The following is a 22,436-nucleotide window of genomic DNA, read 5'->3' on the forward strand; positions in this document are numbered from 1 at the left end:
TATTTATTATATATACAGCATGTATGACTGCAGGCCAGAAGAGGGCACCAGATCTTGTTACAGATGGTTGTGAGCCACCACATGGTTGCTGGGAATTGAATTCAGAACCTCTGGAAGAGCAGTCAGTGTTCTTAACCTCTGAGCCATCTCTCCAGGCCCTAATCTGTATTTCTTAATTATCTATTACAATTTAAATGAGTTACATAAACATAATACCTTAAATGAGAGTAGAAATATACATATAGTATAACCAAATTAACTTTAAATTTGTATCGATAATCTAAAATCCACAGCAATGTAAAACATTTTTAAACAAGGTGTTGCTCTTTATAACTAGATTCAATAATTTACCCTTTCATCCTATCATATCTATATCCTATGTTTCTATATCATTCATCTTTCAAGATGAAATGCTGAGGGGCCCGGTCTTGTTCAGATCTCACTGGGTACCACATCTGTAGTGAGTTCTTGAATGCAATGGTCACATTATGTCCAGAAGATGCCTCTTTGTCACATGCCTCCCCATCCTCTGGGTCTTCCATTCTTTCCACCCCTTCCTCCATGATGACTCCTGAGCTGTGGAGGGGGAGACCTTGGATTCTAGCCCCAGCACTGCAAACCAGGAGTTTGGTATAATACTTGTGAAGTGAAGCTGGCATTTCTCTTCATCCTACCTTTGTGGTCATTTTAATTTGTTGCTTGAGATCTTTTTTTTCTGAATCACAGTATATGAAACCTATGCTATTTTTTGGAGGTCTCTGCAGGGAGACAGGGCTTGCCTTTTCCTTTTAGATAGTGTGTAAGTATTGACAGAGGGCAGTAAATAAGCATGCACATTTTGCAGCCAATTACAAAATGGGGACAGAGACAGAGAGTAAGAGTAGGGCTAGACAGATGGCTCAGCAGCTAAGAGCACCAGCTGCTCTTGCAGAGGACACAGGTTCAGTTCCCAGCATCCATACAATGGCTCACAACCACCCCAAACTCCAGTTCCAGGCACTCTGATGCTCACTTCTGGCTTCTGTGAGCACCAGGCACACATGTGGCACACATTTATTGATACAGGCAAAGCAGTCATGCACATATTAAAAAAAAGAGTAGGAAAATGGGAAATTTGAATTTGAGGGCAAGAGTATAATTTGCACCAATGATTTGGCATGACACTATGTAATATAGTAGCTCAAATAGAGAGAAAGAGGAAAATTAGTAAAGACAGAGGGAAACTGAAGTTGTCAATAAGAGCTCCCCTTTTACTTAAAAAAAAAACTTTTACTTTTATTTATTTGTATGTGTGTGTGTGTAAGTGTGTGTATGTGTCTGTGTACATGTGTGTGGGTGAGCATGGAGGCCAGAAGAGGGCATCATATCCCCATGGATCTGGAGTTATAAGGGGTTGTGAGCTGCAAGAAATGGGAGCTGAAACTTAACGCTGATGCTCTGCAAGATCCGGGAGTGCTCTTAGCTGCTGAGTCATCTCTCTAGTCTTCTCTCTCTCTTAAAAAAATTACACTTACTCACATGTGTATTTATTTTGTGTGTATGTGTGTATACACCTGCTATAGTGTATGAGGTCAGAGGACAACTTATGGGAGTCAGTTTTCTCCTTCACCATGCAGGTCCCAGAGATGAAAGCAGATTTTGGCTTGCCACAATGTGCTTTAGCTGACTCAGCTGCCTTACCAGCCCTCATTTTATTGTTATTTTTTAAAAGATAATTTATACTGTCACCACACTACCTCAGGTAATTATATGAAATGATAAAATATACTTATCTAGTTAGCTAGATTATTTAGGTCTCTGAAACCATTTCCCATAAAATACTCCTTGAGGCGTAGCTGATTCTCTATTTGGGTAATGAAAACTTGAGACAAGCTGAACTATAATAATATGGGATTATTTTTAATGGTAAATTATTCAAGTTTCTAGGAAAGACCGAAAGTCCACGGTGATGTCCAAACAAGACAAATAACATAAATTGTGCTTCTATCTACCAATGGATTGATGTCACATTGCAGAGATGATGTGTTTGGCCTATAGTGGTTAGAGGGTGACCTGTGGTCTTATGGGTTGGTCACAGTGGCTCTCAGCTCACACCACGGAATTATCTTGGTAAAAGGGTATTGAAAAGCTAGTTCTCTGAGAGAGATGGCCTTTAGGATGCTGAGAAGCTGCAGGTAGAGGTATTGTTCAGGGGTATCTGTGCATAGTCCTGGCTTTCTCCCCACTCCAGCACAGAACTGTGTGTCCTCACTGACAATGAGTTCAGTTTGAGAGACAAGAACACCATGTGCATTGTAGATATTTCTTACTTTACATAAGTTCTTCTCTGATGGCGTACCCAGATTCTTAGTCTGTGTTCTTTCTAATCTCTCCATTTTCAATTATTATTTCTGATAAACCTTTAAGCAGACTTCAGATTAAATTTCTGATAAACCTCTTCTCTTCTATAAATGAAAAGCAAGCAAGTGACAGAAACCTACATGGACAGGAAAAAACAAGGGTTGCCCTTACTTGTAAGAGCATATTCAGTTTTGCAAGGAAATGTCAGACCGTCTTCCGTCTTCTACTATTATAATTCAAGAACTTGGAAAGTTGAGTCAGGTGGATCAAAAGTTCAAGGTCAGCCTGACCACATAGCCTGACACACAGTCAGGACAAATCTGTCACCCGCCAGTCCCACATGACACTACCTAAAAAAAACAAACTTCAGCTCATCATTCCTAGTTTTTACTTATAGGCAAATAAAATGTTAGCTGTGAGTTTATACCATTTAGTCCATTTTTAACCTCTTTATTCACCTACACATATTAATAAACATCAGATAGTATTTTTTTGTGTTTATAATCACAATAAAGTTATTTTATCTGCCTACAAATAATCAGAGATGACTTCTAAGCTATATTTTGTATTTTAAATACACCTCAGGTCAATATATGATTGTACTTCTGTAATTTATTTTGTATTATTATTGCAGGTATGTTGGTGCAGGTATCCTGGTGCCCATGTGGAGGTCAGAGGACAGCTTTCAGGAGCAGGTTCTCTTCTTCCATGTTTTCAGGCTTGTGGACATATGTCTATACCACGTAAGTCATCTTGCAGGCCCCTGACTGTAATTTTGTTTTCTTAGTTGTCGGTCACTTATCACTAATTCTATCCAGACCAGCCAAAACTGCAAATCACACAAGCGGTGGACTCTCTCTCAGTCTAGCTCCCTTTGTGCTCTCTTTAGCACTCCCCATAGCTAATCCTTCCCTTGGCTCCCTCTCTGGAAACAGAGACTTTGTTTCCCGAGTCTTACAGATCCCTGTTTGGGTTCATTCTCAAGTTACCTTTTAGGAAGTGTTTTGTGGAAAGTTGTAGCTAGAGTTTTCCTGCCTGACCCACAGTCAGGACAAATCTGTCACCTGCCAGTCCCACAGCCACTCAGACCCAACCAAGTAAACACAGAGACTTATATTGCTTACAAACTGTATGGCTGTGGCAGGCTTCTTGCTAACTGTTCTTATATCTTAAATTAATCCATTTCTATAAATTTATACCTTGCCACGTGGCTCATGGCTTACTGGCGTCTTCACATGCTGCTTGTCATGGCAGCGGCTGGCAGTGTCTCTCTGACCCAGCCTTCCACTTCCCAGAATTCTCCTCTCTCCTTGTCCTGCCTATACTTCTTGCCTGGCCACTGGCCAATCAGTGTTTTATTTATACAGAACGATATCCACAGCAGAAAGTGAATCATTTACACCTACTTTCTGGAATTTTCTTGATCGTATATTTTATTTCAAGTCTGACTGATGGTTTGCCTAAATTCTAGGCTGAAATGATTATCCCTCACATCTGTGAAGACATTTTCTGTTGCAATCCAGTGGCCACTGATCCACGTAAGATAGATTTTTTTTTTTTTTAAAAACAATGGTGTTCTAAAACTTCAATTGGTATAGTATTTTATTTTTTTTTAAAGCTTCACTAGGTATAGGTTGTAGTGTCTTACTCTGGAAACTCCAGTTCCCCATTTTGGGGAATGTAAATACTATTTAAATAATCATTTTCTCTCTAATTATCTCCCCTTGGATATTTTGAGCTTGAACTTTCTGACCCCATCCTTTCTGCCCGGCTTTCATTTCTTCACACTTTGGTTCTGCTTTCTGTGACATTTCTTCAACTTTATCTCTCAAGTAGCCTATTGATTTTCTTTTATTTCAGTTATTCTGTATGTATATTTTTAAGTTTTATGACCTTTTTATTATTCCCCAAGCATTCCTTTTTATAGCAACCTATTTTTGTCTGCTCTTGTGGCATGCATGTAATCTGCTCTTACTCCTCTAAATTGCTAGAGTTAGTTTGTACTCCCTTCCCCCTGCCCGCCCGACTCCTCAGGTCTTCTTTTCCATTCTGGAGTATTTCCTCCAAGGTCTTGGCATGCTTGGCTGACCCTTCCTATGAACCGTGCTTACTCCCTGTGCTCCAGTGGGTGGCTGGGTGTGTGTGGGGTGCTTCTTTATTTTGTAATGCAGAAACGTGAGAGTCTGTGACTTTCCTAGAGCCATTTACCCGTTGCCCATTGGAGACCTGTCCACCTAGCACTGTAACTTAGAGTAAACAATGAAAGGACACTAGGACCACCATCTTTACAAGATCCTGATTTAATTAGGCATCCCTTCTTCACCCTCGTGTTTGCCTTTAGGTCTCCCTGAACATGGAGATGACCTACCAGCTCACACAAAGCTGGCTGCATAAGAGGTAGCAGAGTCCAAAGATGCCTGCTTTTCTCCCTTGGATTCATCGTTTTTTATCCCTGAGCCATGTCTGGTCCTTCCCGGCGTTCTGCATCCTGAGATGACATTGGCGTCCTCCTCTGTGTACTTGGTATTCAGCTCTCTTTGGTCTGTTAGTGCCTTCTCTTCCCACCATCCATCATCTGGTGCCATTTCTCATTGACTGCCTTCTCCGTCCCTGCAGGTTTTAATATTTTAACCCTCTATTCTCACTTTAGTAGGGTATCAGGAGTGCGAAGAGATAAATGTACAGATTCAAACAGCCATGTATAACCTATCGTTGACACATCTGGATTCTGAATTCTAGTTTCTAGACTTTTCTTTCTTTTTCCTCATGAGAAAAGAAACTCTATCCAGGCCTGTAGCTTTTGGTGGGGACTCAGCCCTGGCCTTTACTCTTGGCTTTAAGTAGAAGACAAACTCCAGTCATTTCAGGCTTCCTTCCTCTTCTGTAGGATCAACACCTTAGCATCCACTTCCTGTACCTGTTGTACCACGAACCTTGTGAGTAAAGTCAACTCTAGATTTTAGCCCACTGTCACAGAGAATTCTAATCTTGTTTTGGAAGCGCCCGCGCACGCACACACACACACACACACACACACATACACACACACCCTAACCTCCAAAGGTTAGAGTTTGTAGGGTCCCTTCAATCCTTTCTTTTCTTGTACTTTCTTAGAAATAATTACTAGCTTCTCTGTTTTTCCACTTTGTGATCTTATGACACTTCCCCTTCTTCCTCCTTGTTCCCTAACTACTGCTGCTGGTGGTGGGGATGGTGGTGGTGGTGACAGTGGTGATGGTGGTGGTGGTGGTGGTGGTGTGGTGGTGGTGGAAGTGATGATGATAGTGTGGTGATGATGGTGATGATGGTGATGGTGATGATGGTGTGGTGGTGGTGGTGGTGGTGGTGGTGGTGGTGGTGGTGGTGATAGTTTGGTGGTGATGGTATGGTGGTGGAAGTGATGGTGGTGGTGGTGATGGTGGTGGTGACAGTAGTGATGGTGATGGTGTGGTGGTGATGGTGATGATAATAATTTGGTGATGATGGTGATGATGGTGTGGTGGTGATGGTGGGGATGATGATGGTGTGGTGGTAGAAGTGATGGTGGTGGTGGTGATGGTGGTGATAATGTGATGGTGATGGTGATGGTGGTGGTGGTGATGGTGGTGATAATGTGATGGTGATGGTGGTGGTGGTGGTGGTGGTGTATGTGTGTGTGTGTGTGTGTGTGTGTGTGTGTGTGTGTGTGTGTGAAAGAGAGAGATTCTATGTGGCCCAGGCTGACCTTGAAGCATGATCCTGCATCTAGATCTCAATTGCTGGGATTACAGGCCTGTGCCTCCATGCCCAACCTTAAATGATGATGTTTCATGTACATGAATTCTCTATTTATTGAATAAAATTGTCACTTATTCTTAACTAAAATGCCAGAAGCATCTGGTGAACTCAGTTTTAATTTGTCCCGAGAGGAATCTAGATGTGCTAGCCACACTTCATTGCTCATTATTTCTACATGGTTATTTTCTCTCCCCCAACCCCCCTGAGGTCAGTATTTCATAGGCTGTTTCCCAAATGACTGTGAGTTCTCTTAATCCTTGGCTGGAGTTTGGTCTCATCCAGATCCCATCCATCTCCTATGTTTATTTTCTGTATTACATATGATCACACTGTTCTTCTCTTATGACCTCACATCCCCTCTGAAGGCCCATTTCCGGTTAATCTTTGTCTCTCTAGCATCTCCCGAGAACATCCCTCTGAGGTGTCCTGTGAGAGTTCCTCACTCACACCTGGCTCTCCAGCAATGACCTCCATTCTACTGTCTTTTCTTTCTACTCTGCTTATTCTCCCGGAGAACACTACACTAATTTCAGGTTTGGAGCCAACCTCTGCTTGTCCATTGGATGCCACTTGAAAAGTGAAAAATTCAGCTAACGCACTGCCTTTCTTAGGTCCACCACGCTATTGATTTAGCTGTCAGAATGCTAAGCCCAGGCTGCCAGCCACTAGGGCACATAGATTGCGTGTATTCAGTTTTTTTGTCTCTGTTTCCTGTGCCCTCCACCCCAGAGAATCACCCCATGCCTTTCCTGTAGGTGCTTAATGCACATAGGCAGAACAATAGATTTTTCCTCCAAGGGCTTTCAATACCAGTATCTGCTGAGAAGTTAACAGAGAAGTTAGTGTAAATTTATTTTTAAGGGTCTGTGTTTATTTTACATCTTAAAAAAGCTTTCACAATTTATTGTTGGGGAGTTTCACACATGCATATAATGTGTTTTGGTCAAATCTGCCTCCCTTCTCCTCCACTGCAATTCCACCCGTAGCTCCCTTACTGCATTTTCCTACCAACTTCACGTGCTCTCTCTTTCTCTTTTCAAATACCCACAGAGTCTATTTAACACTGCTTCTGTGTACGTGGGGGTGGGGACCCTACTGGAGCATGGGTATCCTCTCAGGGCCTGTATTACTGAAAAAACAAAAACAAAAACAAAACAACCCTCCCCCCCCCAACTAAAAAAACCAAAACTGACTATCCCTCCCCCAGAAGCCATTAGCTGCCAAACAGCCCCTCGGATGGGATGGGACTTTATGATGTTCCCTCTTCTTCTCAGTGTCCTGCTATTTTGGCTAGCTTGATCATGTGCTGTCCTGTATGCGTGGTCCCAGGTCCAGTGAGTTCACGCATGCAACTGCGTTATCATGTCTGGCAAACATTGTTTCACGGTTGGACGTCTACTTCCCCTGGCTCTTACAGTCTCTCCACCCACTTTTCTATCAAGATTCTTGAGCTTCAAGGGGAGAGGCCTGATATAGACGCCCCATTTAGAGCTGAGGACTGTCAAGGTGGAACTTGGGACTGGCGCCACCTGGTGGCTGGATGAGATAGTACAATGAGATGGTATGATGGCAAATTTAGTTCCCTTGTTTTCTCCTTAGATAGGGCCAAGCTCACTCTGACAGGGCATTTAGATTTATTTCTTAAAATTAAGGCACAAGGAACCACACACATTTATCATATTTATAGCGTAGAATTTGCTGAGTTTTGATAAAGGTGTGTACCCACACAACCATTACCATGTTCAAGATAATGAACATATCCATGGTCACGCCTGGATTTCCTTGTGTTTTCTTTGTCTGTCTCTTAATAGTCTAATGTATTTCCAATCAACAAATGTTCTGCTTTTTGCCATTAAAAAGTGGTTGTCACTCTCAACTTTTATTTCTGTCAGTATGGTTACTTTGTTTTGCCCATGTTGTTATATGTATTAACGGTTCTTATCGTTTATCACCGAGTAGCGGTTCATTGTATGTCTGTGTCATGATTGGTTTAGGCCTTCAGCTGTTGAAAGACATTTAAGTTGTTTGCAGTTTGGGCCATTTGAATCCAGCTTCTAAGAACATTCTTATAAATCTTTCTTGCTTTCATTTTTGTGTCTTCTGGAGTTCATAGGGGAGGCATGGAGGGGTCATATTGTGTGTTTCACAACTTGTTTCACAACTGCCTGATGTGGTCTTCTGTCCTTCAGCCGTTCTAACAGGTGATGAGGGCCATTTAGACTCGAGCATAAGAAGAAAACATTTTGGATTCCACTTTTGACGGGGCTTGGGTGTTGTGCGCCTATCTATTAACAGAGGCCGCCATGTCTGAGTGAGGGATAATGAGGGTAGTTTCTTTGGAGGAGCTTGGATGAGACCCTAACAGAAGTGGTACAGGAAGGCAGAGGAGGCAGGGATGTAGCCAGAAGCAATGTCTTCTTCAGGATGAAATGCGTCTACTTAGCTGGGCTTGTGTTGGATCTCTACCGTCTACCACAGCCAAAGCTGCCAGTTTAAAAAGCCCCCTAATGTAGAGAGAAGGCCTTGATTTCTGTCTTGTGGGTCATTCATTCTGTTGTTGGAGGAACTGAACTAATGTGGTGCTGGGAGGGCCAGCGTGCCTTGGGGGATCAATATCAGAACAGTATGTTCACGTGTGTGTGTGTGTGTGTGCGCGCGCGCAAGCCAACCCAAGGGAAACTATAGTCACGTGGTTCACCACCTTCCCTAGTGATAGATGCTAATAGAAAAGAGAAGACAGAAAAGATATGACCGTGATCAAGTGTAAGATGCCACCTCTGTGGATAGAAACAGCACCAGAACTCACACAAAGTGCTCACAGGGTGACAGGTAGGGGACCACTGGGATCCAGGACTGGAGAAGGTCCAGGGAGCTGGGAGTTTCTCTCTTGTGGGGTTAAAGGGAGATAAAGTGTTTCCACCCTTAGAGGGGACTAGTGTTTGGTCTGCTGTTTGAAATGAAGGCCGGAGTAAGTGTTTCCTGTCTGGGAAAGGTGATGGCTTCCTGATTTAGAGCAAACAAAAACTGGGTACTTGCCATGTGTCAGACACCATTTTAAGTTTCTTGCCTGTATTTAATTAATGTATTTAATTATTATGGCCCCATGAGGTATACTCACTTTTTGTCTCCATCTTGATGTAAGGTAAAGAAAGCCCATATTTATTGCTTCATGTCAGGCAGGAGTCATTGCTGGGTGACAGATTCTGTCCTGGGAACCTTGGGTGCTAGCTGGTGAGCAATCAAGCCAGTTTGAGAGTGGAAGAGAGAGATTGAGGAAGCAAATAATAAAGGTGAGCTTTTAGGTGAGCAGGAGAGAGAAAGAGAGATTTCCTCTGGAAATGAGCTGGCAAACAAAAACTTGGAATATAATAAGGCCCACATAGCAAAGTGGCCAACAACAATAACACATGGTCCATAAGTTCATTTCCAATTAAATGAGAATAGTAAAGCAAGTAAAGTGAAAATGTCTTGTTGTTTGGTTTTTGAGACAGAGTCTCACTGTGTTTTTCAGGCTGGCTGGAAACTCAGGGTCGTGTCCCCCTACCCCCCCCCCCCCCCCCGCCCTTTTACCAACCTGCTGCAATACATCTGCCTTTAGAGATGGTTTTTTTTTTTTTTTTCGAGACAGGGTTTCTCTGTGTAGCTTTGCGCCTTTCCTGGAGCTCACTTGGTAGCCCAGGCTGGCCTCGAACTCACAGAGATCCGCCTGGCTCTGCCTCCCGAGTGCTGGGATTAAAGGCGTGCGCCACCAACGCCCGGCTAGAGATGGTTTTAATATAAGTCTACTTAAAGAAATAAAGATATACACTAACTATTAAAAAGTACAAGCATACGCTAAACAAAGAGGGGAATAAAATAAAAACAGTGATTAAAAAAAGACGGAGGAGAAATACCGTGCATAGAGAAACATGTTAACTGAGATAAAAACCTGTGCCACAACAAACTCTAGCCTGAGCAAACAGAAGAGAGAATTACTGAGTTGAAAAATTATACTGAAAGATTCACTGAGAAGGCAGATTCACCTTTTCCTTGGTAGACAGTACCGTGTTTTCTTTTTTCTTTTCAAGACCCACACACAGCTCTTATTCTGATTGTGAAAGATGTCCACAGAGGCATGGTAGAAAATGAAGGAAAATATGCAAGCAGAAATGACTGGAATTCTCTGTCTAGTATACCTGTGAGCATACACATGCATGTATGAAAACAAATACACATAAAAATGTAAGTGGAGGGGCTGGAGAGATGGCTCAGAGGTTAAAAGCACTGACTCTTCTTCCAGAGGACCCAGGTTCAATTCCAAGCACCCACGTGACAGCTCACAACTGTCTATAACTCCAGTTCCAATGGATCTGATATTTTCATACTGACATATATGCAGGCAAAACACCAAATGCACATTTAAAAATTATTATATTCTAATAAAATACTTAAATAAAAGTATGAATACAAACACATATACCTGCACATAAAAATGCATGCATTCCTGTGCACATATTGACACACATGCACATGCAAATATGAATGCACAAGGTACATCTGAACTTAGACACCAGCTCAAGTACAAGTGAACACATATGTGTACATAGGAGCACATCTTTTTGTTTTTGTTTAGATACCGCTTTATGGCACTCACCCAAGGTATTAGCCATACTAATTATTATGGGATGTAGTACAGTGTAGTTTCATTCCTTAATCATTTAGTATTATATTATGACAGGCATGGAAGCATAAGTGTGTCTTCATATCACTAGGGAAACAGAGACAGGATTGTGAGTTCAACACCAACCTGGGCTAGCTAATGGGAACATGTTAAAAAAAAAAACCAAGTAGATAAGTAAATAGTTCTTTATGGTATAAAATGTCTTTTTTTTTTTTAAGTATAAAATTTCTTAGCAAGACTTTATACATGGGGCTGAAGAGGCGGCTTAGGAGAGGGCTTTGCTGCTCTTTCAGAGGGCCCAAGTTTGCTTCCCAGCACTTACAATGGGCTGCCCACAGTCATTTGTAAGTGCAGCTGAAGGGGAACTGATGCCCTCTTCAGGCCTCAGTAGGCACCTGCGCACATGCGCGCGCACACACACACACACAGACAGACATATAATCGAAAATAAAATAAATCTCAAAAACTCACTTCCCATCACCTGTGTGATGAAAGCATTATAACGTGTTTTCTTCTTTTTTAAAATATTTTTAAATTATTTTCTCATATAGTAATCCAAAATTGCAGTTTCCCCTTCCTCCTTTCTTCTAAGTCTCTTCCCCCACCTCCCCAAAATCCATGCTTGCTCCTTTCTCTTCAGGAAAGGGCAGGAATGTCGACCAAACATGGCATATCAAGTTATTATAAGACTAGGCACATCCGTTCATATCAAGAGTGAATGAGGCTACCCAGCCTGGGGGAAAAAGCGTCCCAAAACCAGGCAGAAGAATCAGAGACAGTCCCTGCTCCTACTGTAATGCTTCCTATGAGAAGACTAAGCTACAAAACTGTAACATATATGCAGAGGACCTAGGTAAGACCCATACAGGCTCCCTGATGGGCAGTTCAGTCACTGTGCACCCCTGTGAGCCCTGGTTAGTTGATTTTGTGGGCCATTTTTTTTGTAGTACCTTGACCCCTCTGGCTCCTACAATCCTTCCTCACCCTCTTTTGTAGGATTATCCGAGTTTGGCCTAATGTTTGACTGTGGGTCTCTGCATCTGCTCCCATCAGTTGCTGGCAGTAGCCTCTCTGATGATGATTATGCTAAGCTATGAGTGTAGCAGAGTATCATTAGGAATCATTTCATTGACTTTTTTCTCTAGGCTATCCAAACTCTGAATCTTGGCTCTCTAGGCAGTGTCAGGTGTGGGCTTCCTCTTGTTGTTTGAGTCTCAAGTTGGACCAGTCATTGGTTGGCCACTCCCACAAGTTATGTACCACCTTTACCCCAGGACATCTTGCAGGCAGGATGCATTTTAGGCCAAATGTTTAGTGGCTGAGTTGGTGTCCCAATCCCTCCACTGGAAGCCTTGCTTGGTTACAGAAGATGGCCAGTTCAGGCTCTGTGTCCCCCATTATTAGGAGTCTTCACTAGGGTCACCCTTGTAGATTCCTGGGAATTTCCATTGCACTAGGTTTCTACCTCAACTCCGAAATGCCCGCCAATTCCAGTCATCTCTCCTAGTACTCTCTCCCTCCACACCCCTACCTGGCCCTCCTGTTTTCATCCCTAAGCATTCTATTTCCCCTTCCCAGGGAGATCCACGTGTTCCCTCCTTGTTACTTAGCCTCTCTGTGTCTGTGGATTGTAGCATGATTATCTTACTTAACAGCTAATATCCACTTATAAGTAAGTACATACTATGTTTGTTTTTCTGGGTCTGGGTTACCTCACTCAGGATGAGGTTTTTCTAGTTCCATCCATTTGCTTGCAAATTTCATGATGTTATATATATATATATATATATATATATATATATATATATATATATATATTTTAACAGCTGAGTAATACTCTATTGTGTGAATGTACCACGTCTTCTTTATCCACTTTTGGTTTGAGGGACATTTAGGTTGTTTCCAGTTTCTGGCTACTATGAACATAGTCGAGCAAGTGTTCTTGTGGTATGATTGAGCATCCTTTGAGTGTGTGTCCAGGAGTGGTATAGCTGGGTGTTCAGGTAGATCAATTCCCATTTTTCTGAGGAACCACCACATTGATTTCCAAAGTGGCTGTACAAGTTTGCACTCCCACTAGCAGTGGAGGAGTGTTCCCCTTGCTCCACATCATCTCCAGCAGAACCTCCTACTTGTGTTTTTGATCTTAGCTCTTCTGACAGGTCTAAGATGGAATCTCAGAGTCATTTTGATTTACATTTCCCTGATGGCTAAGGATGTTGAACATTTCCTTGAAGTGTTTCTTGGCCATTTGAGATTCCTCTATTGAGAATTCCCTGCTTAGATTTATATCCCATTTTTAAAATTGGGTTATTTGGCTTGTTGCTTTCTAGTTTCTTGAGTTCTTTATATATTTTGAATCTTAGCCCTGGGTCAAATGTGGAGTTGGTAAAAATCTTTTCCCATTCTGAAGGCTGCCATTTTGTCCTGTTGACAATGCCCTTTGCCTTACACAAACTTTTTAGTTTCATGAGGTTCCATTTATTAATTGTCGATCTTGGTGCCTGTGCTATTGTTCTTTTGTTCAGGAAGCTGTCTCCTGTGCCAATGAGTTCAAGGTTATTTCCCACTTTCTCTTTTATTAGGGTTCAGTGTATCTGATTTATGTTGTAGACTTTGATCCACTTGGACTTGAGTTTTGTGCAGGGTGATAGATATGGATCTATTTGCACTCTCTTTTTTTTTTTTTTTTTTAGTTTTTCAAGACAGGCTTTCAAGATAGTGTAGTTTTGGTGCCTGTCCTGGATCTTGCTCTATAGAACTGGCTGGCCTCAAACTCACAGAGATCTGCCAGGCTCTGCCTCCCAAGTGCTGGGATTAAAGGTGTGTGCCACCACTGCCTGGCTCTATTTGCATTTTTCTACATGCTGACATCCAGTTAGACCAGCACTACTTGTTAAAGATGCTTTCTTTTGTTTTTCATTGTATATTTCTGGCTTCTTTATCAAAAATCAGATGTCTATAGGTGTGTGAGTTTATATCTGGGTCTTCAATTCTATTCCATTATTCAGTCTGTCTGTTTTTATGCCAATGCCATGCTGCTTTTATTACTAAAGCTCCATAGTACAGCTTGAAATCAGGGATGGGGATACCCCCAGAAGTTCTTTTAATTGTTTAGCTATCCTGTTTTTTGTTGTTTTCCCATGTAAAATTGAGTATTGTTTTTTAAAGGTCTGTGAAGAATTGTGTTGGAATCTTAATGGGGATTGAATTGAATCTGTAGATTGCTTTTGGAAAGATGGCCATTGTTTTTATGTTAATCCTACTGATCCATGTGCAAGGGAGATCTTTGCATCTCTTGATATCTTCTTTAATTTATTGCTTCAAAGACTTGAAGTTGTTGCCATACAGGTCTTTCACTTGCTTGGTTAGAGTTACCCAAGATACTTTATATTATTTGTGACTATTGTGAAGGGTGTTGTTTACCTGATTTCTTCCTCAGCCCATTTGTTGTTTGCGTATAGGAGGGCTAGTTTTTTTTTTTTTTTTGAGACAGGGTTTCTCTGTGTAGCTTTGCACCTTTCCTAGAACTCACTCTGTAGCTCAGGCTGGCCTCGAACTCACAGAGATCTGCCTGCCTCTGCCTCCCAAGTGTTGGGATTAAAGGCGTGCGCTACCACCACCTGGCTGGCTACTTATCTTTTAAAAACTAATCTTGTATCCAGCCACTTGGGTGAAGTTGTTTATTGGTTGTAGTAGTTTCCTGGTAGAATTTTTGGGGTTGCTTATGTGTATTATCATGTTATTTGCTCATAGTGACACTTTCATGTCTTTTTTTTCAATTTGTATCCCCTTGATCTCCTTTTGTTGTCTTATTACTCTAGCTAGAACTTCAAATACTATATTGAATAAATATGAGAATGGTGGATAGCCTTGTATTGTTCCTGATTTTAGTGGAATCGTTTTGAGTTTCTCTCCATTTAATTTGATGTTGGCTATAGACTTGCTGTAAATCGCCTTTATTATGTTGAGGGATGCCCCTTGTATTCATAATCTCTCCAAGACTTTTATCTTGAATGGGTGTTGGATACTTTTCAAAGGAATTTTCAGCATCTAATGAGATGGTCATATTTTTTTTCTTTCAGTTTGTTTATATGGTGGAATGTACTGACAGATTTTTGTATGTTGAACCATCCCTCCATCTTCGGGATGAAACCTCCTTGATCATAGTGGATGATTTTTTTTTTTTTATGTAATCTTGGATTTGGTTTGAGAGTATTTTATTGAGTATTTTTGCATAAATGTTCATGAGGGAAACTGGTCTGTAACACTCTTTCTTTGTTGAATCTTTGTGTGGTTTGAATATCAAGGTGACTGTGGTCTCATAAAATGAATTTGGGAATGTTCTTCTGTTTGTATTTTATGGAATAATTTGGGGAGTATTGGTGTTAGATTTCTCTGAAAGTCTGGTAGAATTCTGTGCTTAAATTGTCTGACTGCTTCTATTTCCTTAAGGGTTATGTCTATTTAAATTGATTTTTTTTTTGTTTTTTTGAGACAGAGTTTCTACTGTTTATCTGATCTTAATTGAACTTTGGTAAGTGGTACCTATCCAGAAAATTGTCCATTTTTTTTTTTTTAAGATTTTCCACTTTTGTGGAATATAGGTTTTTGAAGTCTGACCTAATGATTCTTTGGATTTTCTTGGTGTCTGTTGTTATGTCCCCCTTTTCATTTCTGATTTTGTTAATTTGGATATTCTTTCTCTGTCTTTTACTTTGGATATGGGTTTGTTTATCTTGTTGATTTTCTCTATGAACCAAGTCTTTGTTTCACTGATTATTTTTGTATTGTTCTCTTTGTTTCTATTTTATTGATTCAGCCCTCAGTTTGATTATTTCCTGGTGTCTGCTCCTCTTGGATGTGTTTGCTTCTTTTTTCCTAAGAGCTTTCAGGTGTGCTCTTAAGCCGCTAGCATGAGATCTCCCCAATTTCTTTATGAAGGCACTTAGTGCTGTGAACTTTCCTCTTAGCACTGCTTTCATTGTGTCCCATAAGTTTGAATATGCTGTGCATTCATTTTCATGGAATTCTAGGGAGTCTTAAATTTCTTTATTTCTTCCTTGACCTAGTGGTAACTAAGTAGAGAGTTGTTCCATTTCCATGAGTTTGTAGGCTTTCTGTTGTTGTTGAAATCCAGCTTTAATTCGTGGTGGTCTCATAGGATGTAGGGGGTTATTTCAATTTTCTTATATCTGTTGAGACTTGCTTTGTGACTTAGTATGTGGTCAGTTTTGGAGAATGTTCTGTGAGGTGCTGAGATGATATATTCTTTGGGGTTTGGGTAAAATGTTCTGTAGACATCTGTTAGGTCCATTTAGTTCATGATGTCTGTTAGCTCCAGTATTTCTTTGTTTAGTTTTTGTCTAGATTACCTACCTGCCCATCGATGAGAGCAGGGGTATTGAAGTCTCCCACTATCAATATGTGAAGATCTGTGATTTAAGCTTTAGTAGTGTTTCTTTTACAAACAGGGGTGCATTTGTGTTTGGGACATAGATGTTAAGGATTGAAAAATTATCTTGGTTGATTTTTCCTTTGATGAGTATGGAATGTCTTTCTCTGTTTCTTTTAACTTTGCCTTGAAGTCATTTTTTAGATATTATAATGTCTATACCAGCTTGTTTCTTAGGTCCATTTGCTTAGAAAATAATTTTCCAATCTTTTATTTAAGTTAATGTCTATCTTTGATGTTGAGATGTGTTTCTTGTATACAATAGAATGATAGATCCTGTTTTAATATCCAATCTGTTAGCCCAAGTCTTTTTTATTGGGGAATTGAGTCCATTGATATTGAGAGATATCAATGACAAGTGATTGTTAATTCCTGTTATTGTTATGTTGTTGCTATTGTTGGTAGTGTGTGTGCATTTTCCTTCTTTTGATTTTGCTGTTGTGAGATTATTTATTGCCTGTATTTTCATGGGTGTAGTTAACCTCCTTGTGTTGGAGTTTTCCTTCTACTATCTTCTGTAGGGCTGTATTTGTGAATAGATATTGTTTTAATTTGACTTTATCATGGAATATCTTGTTTTCTCCATCTATGGTAATTGAAATTTTTGCTGAGCACAGTAATCTGGGCTGGCATCTGCGGTCTCTTAGAGTCTGCAGGACATCTGTCAAGGCCCTTCTGGATTTTACAGTCTCCATTGAGAAGTCGGGTGTAATTCTAACAGGCCTGTCTTTAGATGTTCCTGGACCCTTTTCACTTGCAAATTTTAATATTCTTTTCTTGTTCTGTATGTTTAGTGTTTTTATTATTATATTGTGAGGGAACTTTTCTTTCTAGTCCAATTTATTTGGTGTTCTGTAAACTTCTTGTACCTTTATAGGCATGTCCTTATTTACGTTTGGAAAAATTTCCTTTATGATTTTGTTAAAAATATTTTTCAGGGTCTTTGATCTGGGATTCTTCTCCTTTTTTTCTATTATTCTTATGTTTGGTCTTTTCACAATGTCCCAGATTTCCTGGATCTTTTGTGTAAGAGATTTTTTTAAAATTTAATATTTTCTTCAACTGATGTATCTATTTCTTCTATCATATCTTCAACACCTGAGCTTCTCTCTTCCAGCTCTTGTATTCTGTTGGTGATACTCATGTCTGTAGTTTTTGTTCACTTACCTAGATTTTCCATTTCCAGGATCCCCTCCATTTTGTGTTTTCTTTATTGCTTCTATTTCATGTCTTGAACAGTTTTATTAATTTCCTTCAACTGTTTAATTTTTCTTTTTTCTTTTTTTGGCTTTCTTTAAGGAATTTATTCATTTACTCCAATTGTTTGTTTTTTTCCCTGGATTTCTTTAAGGGATTTATTCATTTCCTCTTTAAGGATCTCTATCATTTTCAGAAAGGTGGTTTTAAGGTCGTTTTCTTGTGCTTCAACTATGTTGGAGTAGTCAGGGTTTGGTGTAGTGAGATGGTTGAGTTCTAGCAATGGAGACATAATGTCCTGGCTGTTGTTGATTGTGTTCTTACACTAGTGTCTGGGCATCTGGGTTTGGAGTGACTATAGGTCTAGGTTGCCAATTTCTGGTTGGTCTTGGTTGGATGGGTGTTTTGTTCCTTGGTTTCTGTTTCTCCTCCAGTCTTCTGGCCAGAGTGGCCTGGGGTTGAGTAGAAGGTCTCCACCTGAGTTGGGGACTAAAGTTCTTCTGGCAGCCTGCATGGTCTCTGGTCTAGTTGGGGGTCTTCTGGGGGATCTGGATGCCTGTGTGGGCTCTGGTGGAGAGAGGGGTGGGGTTCTGGGTGCTGGTGTGGCCTCTGGTGGAGCACGGGGCTTCCCCTGGAGGTGTGGGCTGTGATAGGGTGATGAGGACAGGAAGGGCTGTTGGGGTTAGGGCGGGCTGGTTCTGGGGGAGTGTTGGTGGTCCATGAGCAGCGGGCTTACCTGGGGATCTGAGTTCTGGTGTGGTGTATGGTAGGATGGGGGCTTCTGCAGGAGATGTGGGCCAGGGTAGGATGGCTTGGGCTGGGATCTGAGTGCTGGTGTGGCCTCTGGGGATCCCACTATAACATATTTTAATAGTACCTCTGCTATTGAGTTTTTTGAGACAGGGTTTCTCTGTGTAACAGCACTGGCTGTCTTGGAACTAGCCCTATAGACCAGGCTGGCCTTGAACTCAGAGAGATCCTCCTGCTTCTGCCTCCTGAATGCTGAGATTAAAGGCATGTGCCACCATGCCCAGCATGCTGTTGAGTTTTGTTAGTTTAGATTTTCCATTATATATAAATAATGCTCCATGTATATATCCATGTATTTCTGTCTGAAGACTAATTTTTTTTGTCTTTATGAAAGCATTTTCAATTTTTTGAACATAAAATATATTTGTTGTGAATTTCTAGTCTTATGCGGTCAGAAAACGTTGTTTACATGTGGCATGTTTTTAATACCTTACTGAAGTTCTCTTTGTAGCTTAGACTCCACCTCTGTGACCATTTCATGGACGTATTGAGAGATGGTAAGGTCCAACATCTGAAGCATTTACGTTAATTCAATCCGAGTCACTTTATTTCTCAAATACTCTGCGCCTGTGTTCGTTGCTCTTTTCTTGTTCTAGCAAGAGTGGGTGTTTTAATGTTCTGCAATGATTATATCTGTATGGCTCCAACCAATTTTTTCCCTTCATTTGCTGAATTATTTGAGACATAAAAATTTATGAGTATTATATTTTCATTGTGGATTGTAACTTTCATAAATAGAAAGTGACATTTTAGATTTTATTGAGTGTTTTATGCTTGGAATAAATACTTTGCAGAACATAACACAGCCACTTCGGTGGTGTTTGATACTTGGCTGAAAAAAAAAACCTTTATTCATTCATTCATGTCTTTTCACCCTACTATTTTGTTTTATGTCTATTTATTGTGGGCAACACATCAGAGAATTTGAATTTGTAGCACAATTGGAGGATATTTTTATTTTAATGGGACAGTTAAAAACCTTACATTTATTTCAAGATTGATTTATATGTTTTTTTGTTTGCCACTGTTTTACACTTTCCATTTCATCCTTCCTTGCCTTTTCTTTGTTTTCTATCTTAAGCTATGCAGGATGTTTTATATCCTTTTATATTCTCCAGTGACTTAGCAGATGTGTCTACTTTAAATGATGTTACCGGTTACCTTTGAATATCAGGAATATTTTAATAATGTACCTTTAGAAGTTTTTATTGTGATGGAGAGCATAGAATACAAATATATTTTATACCTAAAAATTTCTGAAAGATTTTAAGTGTTCTTACCATAGAAGGTAAGTATATGAGGTCATACAGCCATTAATTAATGTATTAAACAATTTCAAAATATATATACATATCAACATGGCATTTTGTACATCATCAGTATACAAAATATTACTATTTCTTTTAGTTTAAATGGGAGACTAAGAGAGGGTAGTATTAGGCAAGGAAGAAAGAAGGAATGTAGGCAAAAGAGCACACAACTTCTGAGGGATAAAAAGCTAGTTTGTTTTTTAGTTTCAACTCCATTATAGTCATTCCTTTTTTTGTGGTGGGCATGTGAGTTCAATTTTCTGGGTAGTGATGCATCAAGACTAATTTCTGCATTCCCAAAGAATTCATCTTGTTTTCTTCCTTTTACACAGTGACTGTGAAAATTGGGCTTTCTTTTTTAACTCTATTGACCATTAATGCACTAGGAATTAGATATGAGTAGTCTATGAAAACCGTTTTTAAATTGACTCACTCAAATAAAGCAATCAAAAAATAGTTGGGGGTGGAGGGGTTTGTAAACTCAAAAATTTTATTTGTTTTTTTCCTTCTGTTCAAAACTACATCAAGTCATTCTATTATAGTGTTAGTTAGTATATAAACTCTATTGCCAGATATAAAATAATGTTTCTAAAATTATAAAAATAGACACTTTAAAGGTACATACAGCATGTGTCCAGCTTATTGAACAATTATTAAGTAGCTATCAGTATAAATGACATTTTTCACTTTCAACCTTTTGTAAGCTTTGTTGATGGGCTTCTTCCCAGAATGATGTAGCAGGTTTTAAATTTTCCATCAAGCTCAACTATCTTCATCTTTTCCTGCTTGAGCAGTCAGCACACTTAGATTTAATGTAATGACCAGTATGTTTGCATTTAAATCTGCCTCCTCATTTTGGCATCTCCATTTCTTCTACTGGTTCTAAACATCTCTTATGTTGCCTGCTTGCATTCGGTTGGAGGTATGGGGTATTTAAAATAATGTCTTTCACTCTTGGCTTCTTGGGAGATATTTACTCTGTTCATCTCACAGCTGGTTACCTGTGAAATTTTTGTATGTGCAGTTACCTTACCAAAGTCCAGAGTTGGTTGATATCTTTGATCTTCTGGTAATTCAAGAACCTGGGGTTGCTTTATTTCTCTTCCTTCCTTGCTTATGTAAGTTTGTGTCCCTTTCCACAGTCTGGTAAATGTATTGTCAGGTGGTCAGGTCATTCTGTTGTGGGAACCTCAAGAAGTACACTCATGAAAGCAAATGGCAGCTCGGTGACAAGGTGAAGATAGAGTTTCATGGGAACTGCTCACATATACTTGGAACACCAGCGATGGAAATGTAATGGAACCTATGACTACTATTGTGTATTATTTTCCCTTTTAGATTTAGACAGGCTCTTCATGGATGACCTTGACTTCCTGATCCTCCTGCTTCGACTTTTGAGTTCCGGGACATGCCAGCCACCAAGCCTAATTTATGTGGTGCTGGGTCAAGCCCAAGGCTTTGTACATGCCAGGCTCTACCAACTGAGCTCCGCCTAGCCTCCTGTTGCTGCTTGTTTTGATTCGTTTTCATTTTTATTCCTCGAGGCTTTTAAATACTGTTGTGTATTTAGATCTACCCCAACCCTTACTATGTTCTTAGTTTTCTTTTGTGAAGGACATCCTCTGGGGTTGCTCTTAGTTGGGTGTGCTGAGAGTGATTTCTCAGATGTCCTTGGTCTAAAAATGTTGCCATTTCAGCCTCATTTTATTTTTTTTAAAGAAAGAGGTTTGTGCCTTTCCTTTTTCTCTTTCCTTTTTGCTGGAAGTTGAGTTATTGACTGGCAGCTGTTCGTTTTCAGGACACTGAAGACACTGCTGCTTTGGGTATCATTGCTGCAGCTAAGAAGTTGATGGTCTATGTAACATCTTCCCCTGATTTTCAGTTTATGTATCCTGGGGCTGTACAAGCATGCCTTTCATTACTACTGGGGTTTATTTGGCTTCTTGAATGTGTATATTGGTAACTTTCATCAATATGTCACCATTAGCCTTTCACATATCACTTTCCCCTGATTTTCTTCCCCTTCTCTGTGTGGAACTCGATGCTATATTCTGATCCATCTCTTCTCTCCCATGTCCCCTTGGCTATGCTTGTCAGTGGTTACAACCATCTGGTATTGTTTATTCCAAGGAATTCCATTATAAAAAAAGGAGGTGAAATATTTTATAACTGAAATATTTTATAACTTTGTTGTAGAGATTTACTGCAGATATTTGAAAAATGGTCACTTTTAGAAAATACAATAAAGACAGTTGAATTTTTTTATATTTGGTGGGGGGTAATGAAAACCAGAGCCTTGGACATACTAGGCAGTGTTCTCCACTGAGCTATATCATTGGTGTGCCTAAGAAAATATTTGTTTATTTTTTATGTGTATGAGTATTTGCCTGCACGTATGTATGTCTGACTGGTGCCCATGGAGGCCAGAAGAGGGCACTGGATTTTCTGGAACTGGAGCTACAGGTGGTTGTGAGTCATCATGTGGGTGCTGAGAATGGAATCTAGGGACCTCTGGAAGAGTCACAAGTGCTCTTACCCACTGGAGCCACCTCTCCAGCTCCTAAGTCACTGATTTTTTTAGCTGTCTGATAACTGAGTGCATGTGAAGTCTGTGGGTCTGTTTCTGCTGGCTGTTCTCCTTCTTTCTCCTTTACTGCTGTTGATGGTACGGATGGCATTGCCTTCAGAAATGCTATGCTTAGAGATGCTTTGAGGCATTGTGCAGGTGTGTTCTTCAGAGGGCCTGTGTTTAGTTCTACTGCATGCCTTGGTCCAGAAACACCGTAAGTTAAAATCCACGTCCTGAGCGCTTTTTTTTTTTTTTTTTGGTCTCTCACAAGGTGATATGCACTTCAACTACAAATCTGCCTGAGGGCTGTTTGTTTGC

The sequence above is a fragment of the Peromyscus leucopus genome, chromosome 7 (assembly GCF_004664715.2).
Source record: "Peromyscus leucopus breed LL Stock chromosome 7, UCI_PerLeu_2.1, whole genome shotgun sequence".
Taxonomy (NCBI): domain Eukaryota; kingdom Metazoa; phylum Chordata; class Mammalia; order Rodentia; family Cricetidae; genus Peromyscus; species Peromyscus leucopus.